The sequence below is a fragment of the Nipponia nippon genome, unplaced genomic scaffold (genome assembly GCF_047370975.1).
Source record: "Nipponia nippon isolate SJK-2023a ecotype South Korea unplaced genomic scaffold, ASM4737097v1 scaffold_45, whole genome shotgun sequence".
Taxonomy (NCBI): Eukaryota; Metazoa; Chordata; class Aves; order Pelecaniformes; family Threskiornithidae; genus Nipponia; species Nipponia nippon.
Window position 1 is genome coordinate 687,501 of NW_028262364.1, and position 17,500 is coordinate 705,000.

The 17,500-nt window shown below is 53.3% G+C and overlaps 1 pseudogene; it reads left to right on the plus strand.

The window, feature by feature from the left end:
* Nucleotides 1-4,954: 4,954 nt before the first annotated feature.
* Nucleotides 4,955-5,260, plus strand: LOC148052648 (feather keratin Cos2-3 pseudogene; annotated as a pseudogene).
* The last annotated feature ends 12,240 nt before the right edge of the window (nt 5,261-17,500 follow it).

Here is a 17,500-nt window from a genome sequence, read left to right on the forward strand (position 1 = left end):
CTTGCTTCCACCTTCTGTATGCTTCCTTTTTGTGTTTGAGTTTGACCAGGAGCTCCTTCTTCATTCACGCAGGCCTCCTGGCATGCTTTCTGAACTTCTTCCTCGTTGGGACGGGCTGCTCTTGAGCTTGGAGGAGGAGATCTTTGAATATGAATCAGCTGTCTTGGGCCCCTCTTCCCTCTAGGGCCTTATCCCAGGGGACTCTTCCAACTAGATCTTTGAAGAAGCCAAAGCGTGCCTTCCTGAAGGCCAGGGTTGTGAGCTTGCTCTTCACCCTCCTCACTGCCCTCAGGATCCTCAACTCCACCATCTCATGGTCATAGCAGCCAAGGCTGCTTTTGCTCTTCACATCCCCAATGAGCCCTTCCTTCTTGGTGTGCATGAGGTCCAGCAGAGCACCTGTCCTCACTGCCTCCATGTTCCTTGTATTCAGTACCTATTTGGTCCAAGGTCTCAGTCCCTGCCTGACACAGCACCAGGCCAATGAGTACATTTGGCATTGGCTTGGACACGAGGTGGGTGTGCGTCCCACCCCAGACACCACCAACACTGCGCTGGAAACAGATCCACTCAGGAACGGCCAGCACATGGTAGGCAGGAGTCCTCAGCATTTCTCCTTGCCCATAAAGCAAACGCCATCTTTTTGAACTCTCTAACACTGGGGAGAGCAGCTGTGTCCTGGCTTGCAGAGGCCAAGAGGAGGGACCGCCAGCCAAACTGAGGCATTCCCAATGTAGTTACACTGGATGAAAGTAAGGATCCAAACTGGAGTGAAACCATCCTTGTTGTGGCCTGAAATCAGCAGTAAAACAGTGTGAGCCTTGCAGAGGCAGCAAAAGGAGGGCTGAAGGCACAGAAGGTTGCATTTCAGTGCCTGCGCTGTGGGCAGTTCTGTGCCAGGTTTGTTCTGCTGCTGTTCAGCTGCACTCAGGCTCCTTCTGGCCCTGGCTGCTTTGTGGAGCTCATGGATGGAGCAGTGGAGAGTGACCCTGCCATGAGCAGCGCATTCCCTTGCGATGAGGGACACACAATCACACACACGCTCATGTGCACCATCCTGGAATCATGCAAATCTCTGCACCCAGAAACACTTGCAGAAATCCAGCATGCAGACAAGTGCAGACAAGCGAACACAAAATATGTTTCCAAAGAGCCAGACCAGCACCGCTTTTAGCGATTTTCAGAAATGTGTTCTGTAAGGAAAACTTACAACCCAAGGGCAAGGCTGAGTGTGTGCTCTTGAAGCTCAGCCCAGCCCAGCCTGCCCCAACATGTTGTTGACATGGACCCTACAGACAGTAAAGTCTCAAGATTTGAGGAATCTAACCACCCCATGGTGGGGGGTGGACTAGATGACCTTTTAAAGGTCCCTTCCAAGCTGAACCATCATATGATTCCATAATTCGATGAATATTTTTGTTTCAACAGTAAACATTTCAGGGTGCGCCAGCGGGTTTTGGGGATCTTCCTCTTATTAGGTGGTGTGTGGGATGTTTCTCAGCCCTCCTCAGTCCCTTGTAGTTGTTCCCAGATAACTGGTTGTTGTCCCGGGACAGAAGATGGCACATTCATCACAGGTTGCCAGAAAAACATTCCAGTCTCTAGGTGTTCTCAGGCTAGATGGGCTGCAAGACTGAAGGATACATTGGACTAAATCAAGCAGGCTGGAGCCCTTCATGCCACCTCCTCTGTACACAAAGCGTCTCTGGTTTTCCCAAGAAGAAATATGCTTGTGCTGCCCTAGTTGACCTTGGAGCACTTGCACATTCTTCCAGTACCATGGGTGCACACTATCAGGCAGTTCCTGAACAACACGGCTGGAGTCCTCAGGAGTCTCCAGGGACGTCTCCACCTCTGTCTTGTTTTCCATTGGAAAAGCAGCAGTTATTTTCCTCTCTTCCTGAGTACACTGCTTCTTGTGCAGCAAGTGCGTCCGAAGAGCAGCTGTGTAGTCGTTAGCTTTCTCGCAGGCCATCAAACGTGGTTTCTGGAGAATGTCCCTCCTTTCAGCATCCCAAGAGTAGACTGTGCCAGCCCTCATGCCTTCCCTGGGTAATGGCAGCACCTGTAGCTGCTCCAGCTGCTTTGCAGGCACCAGGTAATTTTTTTCCACAGAGCCCATCCCTGCTTTACCAGAAGCCCCATGCTGAGCAGAGGATCAGGCTGCCATCCAGAGGGACCTCAAGAGGTGGAGAAATGCGCTGACAGGAACCTCCTGCCCTTCAACAAGCAGAAGGGCCAAGTCCTGCACCTGAGGAGGAACAAGCCCATGCATCAGGATGTGCTGGGGACTGCCCCGCTCTTTAAAGCCGCTTTGCAGAAAAAGACCTGGCTCGTCCAGCTGGACACCAAGCTGACAATGAGCCAGCAATGTGCCCTCGCCTCAAAGAAAGCCAGCAGTGTTGTGGGCTGCATGGGGAGGAGTGTTGCCAGAAGGGGGAGGAAGATGATTGTTCCCGTCTCCTGGGCACTGGTGAGGCCACTCCTGGACTACTGGTTCCAGTTCTAGACTCCCCAGTACAAGGCAGCTATGGAAGTAGTGGAGAGAACCCAGTGAAGGGGCACAAAGATGATGAATGAAGGGGAGCATCTCTGCTAGGAGGAAAGGCTGCGAGAGCTGGGTCTGTTCAGCACAGAGAAGAGAGGTCTCAGGGGGGATCTTATCAACATGTATAAACACCGGAAGGGAGGGTGTGGTTGGGTGACCCTGGCTGGATGCCGGACGCCCACCAAGCCGCTCTGTCACTCCCCTCCCTCAGCTGGACAGGGGAGAGAAAATATAACAAACGGTTCGTGGGTCCAGATACGGACAGGGAGAGATCACTCAGCAATTACTGTCATGGGCAAAAGAGACTCGACCTGGGGAAATTAATTTACTTTATTACCAATCAAATCAGAGTAGGATAATGAGAAATCAAACCAAATATTAAAACACCTTCCCCCCACCCCTCCCTTCTTCCTGGCCTTAACTTCACTCCCAATTTTCTCTGCCTCCTTCCCCCAAGAAGCACAGGGGGATGGGAAATGGCGGTTGCAGTCAGTTCATAACGCTTCCTCTCTGCCACTCCTTCCTCCTCATGCTCTTCCCCTGCTTCACTGTGAGGTCCCTCCCATGGGAGACAGTCCTCCACGAACTTCTCCAACGTAAGTCCTTTCCAGGGGCTGCAGTTCTTCACGAAATGCTCCAGCGTGGGTCCTTTCCACAGGGTGCAGTCCTTGAGGAACAGACTGCTCCAGCTTGGGTCCCCCATGGGATCACAAGTCCTGCCAGCAAACCTGCTGCAGTGTGGACTCCTCTTTACGGGGTCAGAGGACCTATGAGAAGCCTCCTCCAGCACGGGCTCTCCAGGGGGTCACAGCCTCCTTCAGCCCCATCCACCTGCTCCAGCGTTATCCTCCACAGGCTGTAGGTGGATATCTGCTCCACCGTTATCCTCCGTGTGCTGCAGGGGAACAGCCTGCCTCACCATGGACCTCACCACGGGCTGCAGGGGAATCTCTGCCCCAGCTCCTGGAGGACCTCCTCCCCCTCCTTCTTCACTGACCTTGGTGTCTGCAGAGTTGCTTCGCTCACATATTCTCACTCCTCTCCTCCAGCTGCTGTTGCACAGCAGGTTTTTTCCCCTGTCTGAAAGATGTTATCCCAGAGGCACTCGCAACATTGCTGATTGGCTCAGCCTTGGCCAGCTGGCATTGGCCCTCTCAGACATGGGGCAAGCTTCGAGCAGGTTCTCCCAGAAGACACCTCTGTGGCTTCCCTGCTACCAAAACCTTGCCAGACAAACCCAGTAGAGAGGGTGCAAAGAAGACTGAGCCAGGCTCTTCTCAGAGGTGCCCAGTGACAGGGCCACAGGCAATGGGCAGCAGCTGAAGCCCAGGAGGCTGTGTCTGAAACTTCAGGAAACACTTTTTTTACTGGTTAGGGTGACCGAGCACTGGCATGCATTGCTCAGAGAGGTTGTGGCTTCTCCCTCCTTGGAGATATTGAAAAGGCGTATGGAGAGCTTTAGGAGGAAGAGAATTGAAGCCCAGCAGTGCAGGCCACCTGGCTGGGAAGGTGGTTACAAGTGAAGAGTGGAGCAAGTTGGGAGGAAGGGAGGGAAAGAGAAAGACAGGGCACATCCTCAGCCAGGGAAGCCCTTGGGTGACCAGCCAAGGATTGTAGGGCTGGGAGCAGCTGGGCCCCTTCCTGTCAATGTGAACCCAGGCAACCCCACCAGTTTGCCCCAAGCCAACATCACTTCCTTGCATTAGACCCATCCAGGACTTGAGCTGCATCTTCTGCTGGCACGGACACATTCCTGCCCCAGAAAACCTGGGGCCTCTCAAGACCAGCACTCAGAAGAAGCCTCTGTGAGGCAACGAGTATGGCATTAGCCAGGAAATGAAAAGGGAGCATCCTGGAAAAGAACCACCCAGCCCATGTCATTAGCCGGGATGTTTTCCGTTCGTCATGAGCACCTCTAGAAAATTGCCACTTCCGTGGAAGCTACGTGTGGGCCTGGGGCAGGTCAGGGCCACCATAAAAGCCAGCCCAGCTCCTCGCTCCCTCATCCCCTTCTGTCACCTCTTTCTCCTCAGGAACGAGGTGAGTCTGAAGCCCTTGCCCCATCTCCTCTTCTCTTCCTGCAGATGTGTGGTCCCCCATCCTATGCTAGGTTGTCATGAGGGGTTAAAGACAGGTGAAGGTCTGAGTCAGAGAGTGATTGGCTGAGTGAGCTCTTAATTGAAGAAGTAGGCAGCAGCCTCATTGGGCCTAGTGACACTTTGACCATGCCTGGGTGAGGCCCAGAAATCCTTCTGCGTCACTGCTTCGTTTCTACCTCCTGGCTCAGCAGGCAACTTTGAAATGCTCGTGGTAGGGAGATGGACTCCTGGCAGACTGCTGCTCACATGTGCCTGTGCTCTGATCCCTCTCTGCCCTCTCTCCCAGGTGCACCTCCACCCTCAGGACATGTCCTGCTACAACCAGTGTCTGCCATGCCAGCCCTGTGGTCCAACTCCGCTGGCCAACAGCTGCAATGAGCCCTGTGTCAGGCAGTGCCAGAACTCCACTGTTGTCATTGAGCCTCCTGCTGTGGTGGTGGCCCTGTCCGGACCCATCCTCAGCTCCTTCCCACAGAACACCGTTGTGGGATCCTCTACCTCCGCTGCTGTTGGCAGCATCCTCAGCTCTCAGGGAGTGCCCATCACCTCTGGGTGCTGTGACCTCTCTGGCATTTCCAGCCGCTACTGTGGCAGAAGGTGCCCCCCCTGCTAAAGCCACTCGTGACAATCCAGAGAAGGAGCAAGGAATCCGGGCCTAGATTCTGGACTGAGGACAGAGCTCCTGGCCATCGATTTTGGAGAAGCTGAGCATGAAGTGCTGCCCTTCCGGAGGAGGTGCAGCTGGGCCTCTCTGAAAACATGGAGTAACTTCCTTGCCTTCCATTCTCTCCCATCTCTTTCCTCTCTTCTGTTCTTCAGTTCTTCTTCTGACCCCTCTCCCTCCATGGGGGACACCGATGGATGCCCTGTGGGATCTCCACTGTGGGTGATGGGCACAGACTTTCGGCAGCTGCCAGTGATCTCCCACCACCACCAGCTTCCTCTCTAAGGGAACTCATTTCCCTCTTCAGAGACATTAAAGTTTTCTGCATCACAGCCTCTGCCTCCACATATTCCTCTTATTGGTGGACGTTGTCTTGAGTTGCCAAGGAAGAAAGGTATTGCCTTGGCTGTCGGGGGGTAAGGTGAGGGAACAAGCAAACACAGGGCAGTGGGTCCCTTCCAGTCCCTGTCTCTTGCAGCTGAGGAAGACATCCTCAGCTCCTCCACAGCCAGTGGCCATCAGGCCCTGCATTCTGGCGTCCCTGCTCAGATACGGCCCCTTGGCCTCAGAGCATGTCCTGCAGATGGGGAGCCCAACCACTGCTGTCCCTCAGTGGGGAGCTTGGTGCTGCCGGAGGCTCTGAGAGGTCAGCAGTTCACAAACTTGTGCAGAAGGGAGATTGTCCTGCTTTGGATAGCCCTGTGCTGGGAAAAGCAGCTCAGTCACAAGATGGCCCCAAAGGATGCAGGAGTTGGGTTGGTGTGATGGAAAAGCCTTTACAACAGCCCCAGATCTTCTCCTCCTCATCCTCCCACCAGTCTCCAGAATGAAGGGGCATGGCCCAAGGGCAAGGGTAGCAAGGAGAGGTCACCGCTCCACCCTTCACCCCCCAAACAGTTCCCTGCACAGCCCAGCAATAACCCCGATGGGCAGGGCTAAGGCAACTCCCACTTTGATGTGGAACTCTGCCTGCTCAGGCCACACAGCAGGGCCCTCGTGCCTCCCTCACACCCCCCCAGCTCCCACCACTCAGGGCACCCCAAGGACAGCAGCCAGTGCCCAAGCCCCCGCGGCTGCTCGCTGGTGCCTGGCCTTCCCCCAGGCATGAAGCAGCTTTCCCCAAGGCCAGCTCTTCTCCCGGCAGGGCCTGTTGACCACCTCTGCCTGGTGGTCGGCTCCCCCACTGAGATCTTGGTTAGAGCTGTGCAGCGTGGTGCCACTGCAGAAGAAATGAGGCAGGGCTGGGGGAAGTCCACGAGGGAGAGAATGAGGGCTCCAAGGATGGACAGAGTGCACTAGGGAGAGCACGTCCTCCACATCCCAGCACACAGCCACGCACCAGCTGGAGGGTGCACAGGGTGGTTCTGACTACGCTCCAAAATTGTTAGAATCATGCAATTCCAGGAAGGACTCTTGCCAGATGGCATGTTGTTGATGTTTTTCATCTTACTTTGGACTCTGACCTCTGCGGGACACATCCTGGAACAGCTGTTCTAAGAGACAGGCCTGCAGCAATACCTGAAGAAGCAATGTGCAGGAGAGAAAGCCATCAAGCTAAGAGCAGCAGCAAGGAACCATTGCCCAAACAGCCCCCGCCTCCTGCATTGCCCATTTCCTCTCCAAAGCCATGCGCAGAACAACCACAGAAGCCATAGTGAAAAGGAGGGAAGCTGAGATCCCCCATTCCAAGTCCCTGCTCAGAGCAGGTCTCGTTACATCAGGCTGGTCAGCGCTGTGTCTGTCAAGGCTTGAAAATTTCCAAGGCCGGAGCCTGCACAACAGCTGTGGACAGTGCATTCCAGTACTTGAGAATATTCAGGGTCAAAAAAAGGTTAGAAATCAATGGAGTTTCTACTAGCTAAGTAGAATTTCCCAGCTTCCAAATTGCATCTGGAGCCCCGCGACTGCCCTGGAGGCTGCCACTGGACTCACTCCCACATGTCAGTACCTTTCCTCCATACCAAGGAGCCCCAAACTGAACACAGGACCCCAGGCACGGTCTCATGAGTGAATCAAGAGAGGAGAAGGATCACTTCCCTGCGTCTGCTGGCTGCACTTTTGCTAAGAGGTCGCAGAGTGCAGTTGGTCTGCCTTGCCCCAAGGGCACACTGCTGACTCACCTTCAGCCACTGGCCACCAGGCATCCCCTGCCTTCCCAGCTGTCTCACCTATAACCTCTGCCTCCAACACGGTCCATGCTACATCAGGAGATGAAAGGTGCCTGTCCCCAGAGGAACGCGTTGCTCTTGCCTCAGGCCTTTGGAGAAAAGTCCTCTTTTCTTCTGTCCTGCCTGGATGGTCAATTCTGGTGGGAACTGCAGCACGGACTCCTTCTGCGTGTGATCTGTAGAGCCAGAAAGGTATTTCAACTTTGCCTGCCTCTGTATCCATCTAGCTATCACTTCAGCAGCTTTCTCACTGGACTCATTCTCCATCTCACTTTCTATATGCACCCAAAGGCTGCTCCGTGTCTCTGAACAGTCTCTGAACTGCAGGCTCAAGGTTCAGCCAATCCCTAGAGGCAAGGCAAGAAAGGGACTTTCCCTCCTTAGGCTAATTTGGCCAGGGAATAAACCACAGGATCAATCATGTCTCCAGCCAAGAGCCATTCCCTCCAACAACAACCCCCAGTGGATGCTGAGGGAAGCATAGGAGCAAGACAAGCAGGTAGGATACTTCTCCTGAGTATCCACTCCTGTGTCCCAAGTCCATGGGCATGGGCTTGCCTGAAGAAGTCGCACCCATACACATCTCAACAGCTTTCCTCACTGGCACACAGGCTGGGGAGGCACAGACCAAGCCTAACCATAACCCACAGCATGATGTTGCCCTCTGCTTTACAGACAGGCTCCATCCATCCCTTTGGGTATCCACGTGGAGAACCCCTGGCTGCTTGTGCTGCCCTGAGCTCCAAAAACACCATCACAGAGGCAAGCATGCAGTCTGGCCAGTTGGAAGCCCATTTGAGGAATGGCTGGAGAAGGGATCCTTTGCCAGTTCAAGACAGGGGCCTCTGCCTTTGCAGAAGCCAGGTTTCTCTCTCTGCTTCTGAAGACCAAGAGCATGGACTTTGAACATCTGAGTCAGCTGGTAGAGCCGTGCAGGCTTCCTGGGGACCAGCTGGACAGAAAACTCTCTGGCATAACATAGCAATTCTCCTCCTGGCTGCCTCTGAGAGGCGATCTTGGCAAATGTGTCTTTACAAGGTGTGTACAAGCTTTCATCCTGTCTCCAGGACTTCTCCTGCATGCCAAAATGTTCCTCCATTTGGTCTGGAGGGAAATCCTCTACAACAGCCTACTAGAATAGGTCTGGAACCCATGGAGAGAACCTTAAATTTTTGGCCACATCTACTTCATCGTCTCATGTCTGTGTTGAACTCCAGCTCCTGACTGTGCGGGATGGCTTCTGAGTACCGGAAGAGATCCCCTTGGGAGAAGCTTGGAAGAAGCCAAATGCCGTTTCTGACGCCAATGCTTGATGCTGGTGCCAGTACTGATGCTGGTGACAATGCCTGGTGGCAGGGGAACCTCCCCGGGGCCCATGGCCAGGCAGGGCTGGGTGGGGCAAGGTGGTCCCAGCAAGCAGAGCAGCAGCTCCCCATGGCAGGCATGGCTGGGGTTGTCATAGAATCATCTAATCATAGATCATAGAATCATAGAATGGCTTGGGTTGGAAGGGACCTCAAAAGACCATCTAGTCCAACGCCCCTGCCATGGGCAGGGACATCTCTCACTCGAGCCGGTTGCTCAAAGCCCCATCCAACCTGACCTTGAGCACTTCCAATGATGGGGCATCCACAACTTCTCTGGGCAATCCGTTCCAGTGTCTTACCACCCTTATTGTAAAAACTTTCTTCCTTCTGTCCAACCTAAATCTACCCTCTTCCAGTTTAAAACTGTGTCATGGTTTAACCCTAGCCAGCAACTGAGCACCACACAGCCGCTAGCTCCCTCCCCCAGTGGGATGGGGGAGAAAATCTGACGAGTGAAAATGAGAAAACTCGTAGGTTGAGATAAGAACACTTTAATAATCGAAATAAAAAAATAAGTAAAAATATAATAGGAGAAGCAACAATAACAATAACAATAACAATAACAATAATAATAATAATAATAATAATAATAATAATAATAATAACTACAACAACAACCACAACAACAACATCCAAAGTAAGTGAATCACAATGCAATTGCTCACCACCCATCGACTGATGCCCAGCACATCCCCAAGCAGCAGTCAGTCCCCCCCACTCAACTCCCCCAGCTTATGTACTGAGCATGACCTCCTATGGTATGGAATAGCCCTTTGGCCAGTCTGGGCCAGCTGTCCTGCCTGCGCTCCCTCCCAGCTTCTTGTGCACCTGGCAGAGCATGGGAAGCTCCAAAGGCCTTGACCAGTGTAAGCACTACTTAGCAACAACTAAGACATCAGCGTGTTATCAACATTATTGTATTCGTAAATCCAAAACACAGCACTATACAGCGACTAGGAAGAAAATTAACTCTATCCCAGCCAAAACCAGGACAAACCATTGTTTGATTCTCCCCCTCTCCTCTGCTCTCATGACACCCCACCTGGAGTACTGCATCCAGTTCAGGGCTTCCCAATAAAGACAGACATGGACCTCTTAACGTGGGTCCTCCAGGGGTTGACCACAAAAAAGAGCCGAAGGCTGGAACACCTCTCCTGTGAAGAAAGGCTGAGAGAGCTGGGATTGTTCAGCCAGAGAGGCTGAAGAGAAGGCTCCAGGGAGACCTCATTGTGGTCTTTCAATATGGAAAGGCAGCTTCTAAGAAAGACGGAGAAAGACTTTTTACCAGGGCCTGTGGTGAGAGGACAAGGGGTAATGGTCCATCACAGCAGCAACTGCTGAGCTCACCAGCCAACGATGGAAAATCCTGACACATGCCCATGCTTTTTCCACACACGGTACACATCTATGATGGCTGCCTGGTGGCTAACAACAGCAGCAGCTGCTTTAGCCTAAGCAATGCTGCAGCTGCTTTCTGAGAAGCTTTCTACCAAGCCCATCTGGCTGGCACCTTGCTTCCTGATGCTGCGCTTGCAGAGCACAGCCAGGAGCTGGACTCCTTCCAAGGGAGGCAGGTCACAGGTGGGGGGAGCTGAACGGGAGCTTTCCAGGCCAGGTGAGGACCCTTGGAAAATGCCAGTGCTTCTGGGAGGCTCTCAGGGCACCAGGCTTGTCCTCCTGGTGCCTGTGCAGTGCTGGGCACACCCTCCTGCCAGGACTCCTGTGGCTCTGGAGGCTGCTCCAGTGCTAAAAGCAGATGAGGAGACAGACTTCTCAGCAGTGCTGCTCCATGAGCTCTAATGAGCCAGGTTAACTGACGGATGCCAGGGCTTGGCTCAGGCAGTTTGAAGTCTTCTCCTGATGCCACCTGCTACTTAATATTAGTTTGGCTTTTGAAGAGAGGCAACTTCATCAGGCCAGCTTCCTTTCTGGTGTCCCGGCCTCAGCCTTTGCAGCTGCAGGGCATGTGGCTCAACCCCAGACGCACCACCCTTGGCTCCCATGTGAGCGTGTCAGGGCAGCACCTCTCCCTGCATTGAAGCTGGAACAGGTCCCAGACCTCCACAACCACCCTACGCTGATCACCAGGGATGGGCTGCATCTTATCAGACTTTGGGATTCCTTTGAGTTGTAAAGCGCAGAACCCCTGGAGCTGCAGCAAGAGCTTTGTCTCTGTCTATCATGCACAGACTTTGGAGGTGACTGGGTTGAATGTTCAAACAAGACCCTGTGGCTTGGCCCCCAGTACACCTTCTCTCTTTCCTGCAATGAGAACACAGTTACCACCATGCAGAGCGCCTGGGCCTTTGGCAATTGGGGCTGTTCTGTGTGATTTGCTTTGCCCCTCAGGCACAGACTTTGCACTTGGACTGGCTGAGCATCTGGAGAGAACCTGAAGGCTTGACTCAAAGCCCGTTTTTCGCTTGACTGACTAGAGCAAAGAAGCCCACAAATCTCTACTAAAATGTGCTCTAGGGGCCTCTGAATGCGGCTGGCGAGTGCTTGATGTACTTAATTAATTAGTCCTGGGCTCACAGGAATTTACTCACACTGGTTATGCAGGGCTGAGAGCAAGCCCCTGGCATCCTGATTCCCAGCAGGCTCTGCCCTACAGTCAGGATCAGCCATCTCCAGAGCCACCAGCACTGGCAGGTTTCAGAAAGAGGAGCTTGCCCTGCAGATGCCTGGGTGCACAGGGGAAGCAGTGCTGCCAGGGCAGAGCTGAGGGCCCCTGCACCCAGGATCAGCCTTGCACAGACACATCCCCGCCCTCCCCTGCTTTGTTGCACAGCCAAGGAAGCTCCCTGCACCAGGGGGTCTTGCCCAGCACAGAGGTACAAGGCACTGTCAGAGACCTCGACTTCCTCCAGGCTGTATTTCCCCGTGGTGTTCAGCAACGCGGTGAGACGGCCGCTCTGCTTGGAGCCAGCTGCTGCCTGACACGAGACCAGCTGGAAAGTCTGGCCTTTTGTCTGCTGGTACCAGAGCAAACCCCCAGAGCTGGAGGTCTGCTATGTGCGGGTTGTTTGGATGGTGTCTCTCGGCTTCACTGTGACTTGTCCTCCTTGCTGGGTGACGGTGCTCTGCCCCACAGTGCCTGGAAGAAAGCAAGGGTCAGCAGCTGTGCAGGGAAGGGGTCTGGGAAGCAAACCAGGAGTGGATGCAAAACCCTGGTGGAGAAGGCTCCCTGTCCCTTGCCCTGCAGTGAATTCCTGAGGCGTGGGGACAGGCAGGTGGAGAGTTGTTTTGGGCAGGAGCTCAGAGCTCTCAGCCCAGCGTGGACCCTGAGGAGTGCTGTGCTCGCTCCCTGCTCCTGCTCCTCCTGCCCAGAGAACCAGGGAACAGCCTGTCATGCCTAACATGAGTGTGTGTGCTGGCACCAGCTCCCCTCCAGCTTGTTGAGGTGCCCATGGAGCTAGGGCAAAAAGATCCATCCTGCTTCCCCAGCCCTGTCATCTCAGAGGGCTCCTAGCTCCCTGAGCATACACACAGCTGAGCTTGAAAAGAGGGAGCCCTGGCTGTTTTGTGAACCAAGAGAAAACTGGAAGCTATGGCAGGTATGTGCCAGGCAGGAGACAGAATGGGACAGCCTATGAATGTCAATGGGATGAGAGCTTTATAGTCCCTGGGGCAGCTTTGACAAACTCTGCTACTTTGCATTGGAAAGGGAGAAATGTGGGGCTGCAGAGACAGCTCAGGTCTCCTGTGGTGACATCCTGTGGATCAGAAGAGAGAGGCAGGGAGAGGTGGACTGAAGGGGAGAGAAAAGCAGGAGAAGGGCTGTGAAGTATCTCTCCTCTCTCCTTTTGAACAGCAAGAGCGTCTTGAGAGAAGGTGTGCAAAACCACAAATGTGAGGTGACATTTCCCAGCACTTTCCTGTAATTTAAGAGTAGTTCCCTGCATGATCCTGATAAGGCTGGCAAGGGTTTCCTGGGGAAAAGAAGAAGTATGCATTTCTAGGAAGCCAGGACTTACCCAGCAGTTGTCCCAGGAAAGCGGTGAGGACGAGATATCCGAGGTGCATGGCGAGACCGACCCACCTGTTTGTTGAGTGAGAGAGAGTCAGAAAACCACCTCCCAGCCCCGAGGTAACAGAGCTGCCAGAAACGACTCTCATCCTCTCAAAGGAAGAAGCGGGGAAGAGAAGCGATCTGTTCTTCCTGTGCCTGAAAGGCTCCTCCTGGGTTTCTCCCTCCTCCAGCAGCAACACCTGTGGCTCCCTCAGCCAAAGCCTTTCTCAACATTTCCACAAGGAGGGCTCCTGGGGGCGCCAGGGGTCCCAGTCTTGGGAAGAGGCTGTTCCCAAGCAGCTCACAGTGGAGTCCTCACCTCCCCAGCTACAAGCCCCTGCTCTTCTGCACACCCACTGCTGGGCCATTTCGGAGGTCAGGGGTTTCTTCCCCAATGAGCTTTCGTAGCTGCTCCTGGGGGCCTCAGCTCTCTGGGGATGTTGCTCTTTCTTCTGGGAACAGAAGTCTCTTCTGTTTCACTCCTTTCTCCCCTTTCTTTCCTCAGCTGCCTGGGAACAATGTCCCTCCCTGAAAACCCCCCAAATAGGAGAGGAACCCTGCTGTGCAACAGCCCAGGGGTTCTGGCTGTGTCTTGTTCTGCTGGGATAATCCACAGTGCGAGAGAGGAACCTGGCTCCAGCGCTGCTGTTAGATGCCACAAACGCAGAGATGACAAGGCCAACCTGCTCCTACTCTAGGGGAAAGGGTGAGGGGTGTTGTGGTTTAACCCCAGCCAGCAACTAAGCACCACCCAGCCGCTCGCTCACTCCCCCCCCAGTGGGGTGGGGGACACAATTGGAAGGGTGAAAGTCAGAAAACTCGTGGGTTGAGATAAGAACAGTTTAATAATTGAAGTAAAATGAAATAGAATGGTGGTAGTAGCAGTAGTAGTAGTAGTAGTAGTAGTAGTAGTAGTAGTAGTAGCAGTAGTAGTAGTAATAATAATAATAATATAATACAATAATAATATACAAAGCAAGTGATACACGACACAATTGCTCACCACCCACTGACTGATGCCCAGCCCGTTCCTGAGCAGCGATCACTCTCCCCCTGGCCAGCTCGCCCTAGTTATATACTGAGCATGACATCATATGGTATGGAATAGCCCTTTGGCCAGTCTGGGCCAGCTGTCCTGCCTGTGCCCCCTCCCAGCTTCTTGTGCGCCAGGCAGAGCATGGGAAGCTGAAAAGTCCTTGACTGGTGTAAGCACTGCTTAACAACAACTAACACATCAGTGTGTTATCAACATTATTCTCATCCTAAATCCAAAACACAGCACTATACCAGAGACTAAGAAGAAAATTAACTCTATCCCAGCTGAAACCAGGACAAGGGGTCAGCAGGGATGAGGGATCAGTGGGTCACCCCCACTCCCGGGGAGCACATGGGGCACCCATTGGAGTGCTGCACTGTGAGAGGTGGGGATAGGGTAGCCCTGCTCCTCGGAGCCGAAAGGGCTTGTGAAGGGGTGGGGATACGGCGGATGGGGACCCCTACTCCCCTGCCCTTTCCACATGAACTCCAGAGGGATCCCATGCACCAGTCATGGCAGAGGTAACAAACTGCTCATTATCGTTAAATCAACCTGACCTGAGTAGGCACAGATCTGTGCTGCGCTGAGCTGTAGATGTCACTTGGCAAACTTGGCAGCATTGCCACAAACACGTCCTTTTCTTGATCCAGGTGTGAAGCACCCTGTTCTCATATAAATGTCTTTTTGCTCAACAGTACAAATTAGGAGTGGTTTATTCCTGAGAAAATCCTACAAAAACTGAACAGACGACAATGCCAGCAAGTCTCAGCACAGGCAGGATTTGCACTAGGTGCTAAACCCCAACCTGAGCTCCACCTCATGCTCCATAACTCGGGGTTCCCAGCATCTGAAGGGGCATCACGTCACCCGTGCTGTCCCCTTTTACCTTCTTGTGCGATCTCCAATTAATGGTATTTTAATCAACACTCTGTGGAGCAAGAGTCCCATTCCTACTGGGATCTATCTACAATCATGCTCCACCCTCATCATGAAAAAAAACACAATTCCAAATTTCTAATAGGAATTTCTGCTCTTCCAGGTTGTGTGCATTGCCTTTCTCTCTATTACTGTGCTCAAGAAGAGTTGGGCTCCCTCTGGCTCTTCATCCTCCAGCCAAGTGTCAGAAGCATCAAAAAGCTCTCTCTTAAGCTTCTCTTTGGAAGGCTGAAGAAGGCCAGTTCTCTCAGACCCTCCTCATGCCTCGTGTTCCAGAAACACAGAGCTGGTAAAATTGGAAGGGACCTCTGGAGGTCAGTGGGTCCAAACCCCACCTCAAGAAGGGTGCCCTAGAGCTGGTTGCAAAGGGCCACGTCCGGATGGATTTTGAGTATCTCCAAGGATGGAGACTCCACAACCTCTCTGGGCATCCTGTGCCAGTAGTCTCTCACCCTCACAGTGAAAAAGGGTTTCCTGGTGTGCAGACAGAGCCTCCTTTGTTTCAGTTTCTGCCAAATACCTCTTGTCCTGTCACTGGACCCCATGGGGAAGAGCCTGGCTCCGCCTCCTTCACAGCCTCCTGCAGGTGTTTGTACACGTTGATGAGATCTCCCCTGAGACTTCTTTTGCCTTTGCTGAACAGGCCCAGCTCTCTCAGCCTTTCTCCAAACCAGGGATGCTCCAGTGTGTTCATCCTCTAAGGGGCTCCTCACTTGACTCTCTCCAGTACGGCAATATTTGGTAATATCAGCCTGTGACATGTTTTTCCTTCCCCAGTTGCTGGCACTCAGACCTTGCTTACACCCCAGTCCCTCCAGCTGCTGGCACTCAGACCGACAGGCCCTGTGACCAGTCACCCCTTCTCCAGTTGCTGATACTGCTAGCACACCCCCTGGCCCATCCAGTTGCTGGCACCCAGCCCTACAACCCCTATGGCCCTTGCTTGTTTGCTCACATCTCTCTCTCACACCAGTCTCTCCAGTTACTGGCACTCACAGATGGGAAGTTGCACAGAAGGGTGGTTAGGAAAGGATTTGATAAGAAGGCAGGGGGGACTGTTGCGATCAGGCACAGGGCTCATCCCAACAAGTGCACTGACCAGCCCCTGATTAGGTGCAGGTACCTCTTTTCATCCTTCCTCCTCTCTATTGCCTCCCCTTGCTCCTCCCCAGGCCCCTCTTTCCCCCCACCTTTGACCCTGCCCCTAAGCGGTCCTTAACAGCTCTTGCCTAGTCCTGCAGGATCCCCCTCAAACATCCATCATCCTCCTGTGCCTCTTGTCACTTCCTGCCACTTACAAAGCTCAGCCTGTCCCACTTCAAAGCTACACCTGCACGTTCCTAATGGCCCATCAATTAGCAGCTGCAGAGCTCTGGTCTCCCTCCTTGTCTCCCTTATCACTTACTCAGAGATGGGTGTCCTGGTGTGCTTTCTTTATCACTTTCCCTTTTACTTCTGCTGCCCTTTGAAAGGAAAAGGCACTTGATCTGACAGCCTTAGTGAACCAGCCACTCTCACCTTCCTCATGCCCTGACAGCGGCCTCTGCTCAAGTTCCTCAGGTGAGCGAGTTCCTCAAGGTGCTGAAAGGCTCCTGGCCCCAGAGACAACTGGGTCTTTTGAGTCAAGGCTCTGGGGGGAAGCCCCATGTTGAGCTCAGTCTTTGAAGTGTCTCCCTGCAACCCCTGCAGCAACACTAAGCCATGGCAGTCACTTTTCAGGATGCCCAAGAAGTCACAAACATGAAGGAAAGGGAAAGCTTGGCCAAATGAGCAATCAGTTTCAGATGTAACGTGGGTATGCAAAAGAACTCGGGTCACTTGGAATGTGTGGAATGAGATGGTCTGCACTCCCAAATTCCAGCTTCTTTATTTTTGACCCACCCCATCTGTCCTGCATTTCCTGCAAGACCCTGAAACCTCTCTCACAGGTCTTTGTGCAAATCCCAGCATAAGGATGGAGCTGAAGTGCAAACCATCGCTTTCTTACCCATCCAGGTTGGCATGGGGCTTCTCATCCACCTGCCAGTACCTCACAGAGACACTTGTCGCCAGGTGCCTCACTCTCTTTGCCTCCTTCTCTTTCCTTCTGGCCCATCTCTCCTTTGGACATATTCCTCATCTCCTCGCTTCCACAAAGCCTGAACTTTCTTTGTCACCTCAGAAGGTCTCACTGCCAACACCTGCTGTTGTGGCCTACTGAGGTGACATCACTCTAGTCCTTAGAACATGTTGGCCTGCACATCCCGGGAATGCAGCTACCAGCAGTTTTAGTGTTGGGCAGAGAACCCAGAAGGACTCAGGGCCAGAGGCAGTCCCCCAGGCCAAGCACTGCTGAGTCCTCAGAGCCATGAAAAGCAGGCAGACGGCTCAAGCAGTGGAATATGAACTCTGGTCCAGTGCCTGCCTGATGGGTCTTGCTCACCTGCTGAGGCTGTCACTGATCCTCAGGTGCAGGGCTAGGAGGACATTTTCCTTCCTTGGGCTTCTCTGGCTAGGAGGTAAAGCCACAGGAGCAGTCATGGCTCCCACCATGAGCCCCCTTCTCCAACACTGCTCATTGCTGGACACTGAGGGAAGAGTAAGAGCTGGACAAGCAGCTGGGCTACGTCTCCTGAATACTCACTGCTGTGTCCCGTTCAGTTTCAGTGGCTCAGGGTCGTTCCTGAGTGT